Source organism: Belonocnema kinseyi, chromosome 9 (assembly GCF_010883055.1).
Source record: "Belonocnema kinseyi isolate 2016_QV_RU_SX_M_011 chromosome 9, B_treatae_v1, whole genome shotgun sequence".
Classification (NCBI taxonomy): Eukaryota; Metazoa; Arthropoda; class Insecta; order Hymenoptera; family Cynipidae; genus Belonocnema; species Belonocnema kinseyi.
The window spans coordinates 33765042-33768808 of record NC_046665.1 but is presented as its reverse complement, the minus strand read 5'-3'; positions in this window follow the sequence as shown (position 1 = coordinate 33768808).

Here is a 3767-nt window from a genome sequence, read left to right as displayed (position 1 = left end):
CCCCCCCCCCCCCATCCTCACATACACATACACACGCCCACAGAGCAAGTAGATGACTAAAACCCACCTAGCCAAACGCATATTTTATGAAAAAGCAGCAAATCAGTGCGAAGGCAAAAAATCAGCACATGTGCTGGCAAATCAGCGCGTCTGGAAACCCTAATAATGTTACTAATCCGGAAATTCATATATTTTGTATAAATTAATGTTTTCAAGTAAAGTGAATGCATAAAAAGTTGACGTGCAACTTTAAGAATGGAAATGAATTTTGTGCAGTTTGAGAGGAACACTATAACAATATAAATATCTAAAGAATCTTTTAAGAAAAGTGGGTCAGGTCCTAAATTTGTATACTTATGAAAAAGTTTTTAAAAATAATTTTGCTCTGTTTCTTTCATTATTATTAGAATTTAGGATGAAACCCACCTTTCTTAATGCTTCTTATTTATTATTCCAAATGTTTTACTCGATGTGGCGCTTCGTGTGTTAATAAGTTAGGAAATGAAAAAAGGTTAGATAAAGTAGAAATCTAGTCACGTGAACTACTCGTTATATGGCCTTTAGTCGAATTGCTCAAAATTTTGCAGTATTTCTGTGTTTTTTCATATTTATCACACATTTTCTCGAAAACTATCAGTCATAATGTAAAAACATATTCAACATAAAATGTGTGTTATTGAATGATATACAACTTTTATTCAAAACTTTTTTTATACATTTTTGTTATTGACTGCAATCCACGCGCGTCAAAGTACATAGGTATACGAAGTTTCGAATTAATCGGAGGTGAGGGCTTTTCGGAATTTTATCCTCGTGTTAATTGCGGATGTGAGAAATCTCACTAACAATTCTATGATTTCGAACTCGCAATGTACTTTTTGCTTTTGATATTTTAAGTTCGATGTGCCCCCTTGCGGCCACATTGCTCTCTTTTTCTAATTATTTATTAATCTGCGACGTAATGTTAATTAAAAATACACGAACTGTTAACAGGAATATCAATAAAATAATATTTAAATCAATAATTTAAATGGATTACATTTGTTTTTCGAGTAATATTTCGTTTTTTCCCGTTGTACACTACCTTACAACTTTTTACAATGACAGAAAATGTCATTTTTTATGAACATTTAAACTTTTTAACGGCGGAACTCAAAAATTTGATCGTGAACTTTGACAATTTCTTGATAATAAATTTTTTAAACTTTCGTGTAAGGTTTGGTTTTAAGGTATTTGAGACCATTTTTACAACGTTTAAGGAAAGCAGGAAAAAAGTTGTTTTCGGGGCAGTTGTATTTATGGTTTTTAGACAATTTAAAACACATGAACTATATTTTTAAACGTATTTTTATTTCCATTTCTTATGTTCAAATTGTATACTTCAGAAAATAATCTATCTATTCTCTTTTTTTAAGGGATTTAGAAAAATATTGAAATATTGAAATAAAAAACTCCGTTTTATTTGCCAATATTAAATTTAAATTAAACTTTCTACCTTGAAAACAAATCTGAGTACATTTTTTAAATTTTATAGTTTTACAACTTAGGGTGTTGAGTTTTCGAAGCGGAGCACACATCAGCTCAGTCATAAAAGTCTATAGTGGGTCCGGGACCACGAAGCCCTTCGTAGTAAGCTTTCCGTAGGTACCTGGACACTTATACGTTGAGTTCAATTAGGCTCGGCGAGGATGTTCACTAATCCTGTTATAGAGTCACATTGATGAAAAGAGCTGCGGCTGTACTTTCACGATCTACTATTCACTTACCGAAATTGTGAACTTTTGAAATCGCATAGATTAAAGATGATGGGACTCCTATAAATACTGATAAAAATTGAAAGAAATCTGCCTTCTATGTATAATCACACAAACTACCGTTAATAAAATTTCGCTCATAAGAAACTTAAAGTGCGTTTTAAGCCTGCGTATGGATGTATATGCATATATACATACATGTATTATAAGCTTGTGCATACAAACTATTGTTCGACGTAGTTTTTGTCTCAGGTAAATATGTATAATAGTCAATTAATATTAATTCTATCATTAAATACCAAAAATAACTAAGACGTCAAATCTAAAGATTATTGAGGATCACAATTTTTCCTTTGTCGTATTTAAATAAAAGAGCTTCCTCAAAGACTATTCCAACAGGTCAAGTTCATTGAAATTGAATTTAAAAATTCTTGGTGTTGGTCCGGAGCCACTAAGAAAAATGTGCCTTCATGCATTTTTGGTAAATGCAGAAGTATGAAAAAAAGGAATGCTCTAATATTTTATTAGTTCGAAAACTCTCATTTTCACGTAAAAGAAAGTTTTCTTGAAAGTTTAGGATAAATACCGTTCACTTTTAATTAATTTTTTCATTAATAGATAGGTACATTGCAATTCCTTCTCTAAGTTTTTACGATTTCTTTGAGCATTCTCAACTGTATTCTAAAATATTGCTTAAGTTGTGCGTATCCTTCAACTTTTCGCAATTCAACCTTGTCCTCAACTTTTTACAGATTACCGTCAAACCATTTTTGTCATTTCTGTCTGGAGGTTCTTGCATAATTTTATTTGACGCGCATAACTAATTTACATATAAAAAGAATCAAAGAGTTCGGCAAAATATCACCTATTTATCTGTAAAATTGAACATGACATTTCCGAAGTACTTTTCTAAGATAAATTGGAATCTGTCACCTCTTTGTTGCCACCAACTCTTATTTCCAAGATATTTAATAACTTTTTTTTAATAGGTGTGAAATAATTTCGGTAGATGAAATGACTGAAATAAAAGCATGAAGTCTAAACTGTGATCCTTCCCAAAAGAAATTAAGATAACATTATTACTGAGCTAAGGAAAAACTTATGTGTCATTTTGGTCAAAAATGAATGTTTCTATCAGTGTACTAGTGAGAAAAAGATGCTTTTAATTATGGCGTTGGAAATTACTTATTCTGACAATCTATTGCAAAAACAACAATTATTAAAATAAATGTTGTCTATAAAAAAAGTAGGGAAAACACACGTAAAGTTCCTTGCATACGTCTGCCGCCAAAAAAGTAGTCGAGCGCGACTCTTATTTTTGAAACAAAAACCTACGCTTTTGTTTCGCTTTGCGATTACGCAGTTGTTCTGTCAGAAAGTAATTCGAGCCGACCACGCCATTACGAATCGAATGAATGGGACGTCCCGCACAAATGCGACTTGCGCAAGGTTATGATTATATTTGACCGTGTGCTCGAGTTCGACTACCTATTTGGTAGTAACTACGAAAGTTATTCTGTGCAACTTTTAAGTTATTTTATACCATAATTAAAAAACGTAAGCCTATTTTTAAATAGAGATTATTTAAATAATATATTTTATATTGAAAAATAAGAGAAAACACATTCACTATGTGCAAGCTATGAATTTCGATTTTTGAAAATTTGATTCTATATCAGAGTTCTTATACAAGCAGTTTTTCTCGATTATCTCAGTTTGACCAACTTTGTGTTTGCTTAAGTTTTTCCTTAACACAGCAGATTAGTGTTGAGTTTTCAGGGGCTGCTCTATAGTATCTTTTTAACACGTGGTCCAAGCAACTGTGAAAAGAGTGAAAAGAGTGATTGAAAACAATAGGTTTTGAAGTTTTTTTTATATTTTCAATTGTTCACGATATGTTACATCATGTTACTTCTAATCATGTACTCCTTACGCGCTTCGGGCCAAGTTTGAGCGCACCTAGGGCGAGCGGGTACGCTCTCGTACTTCGCGCTCGTTTTTATACGTTTAATG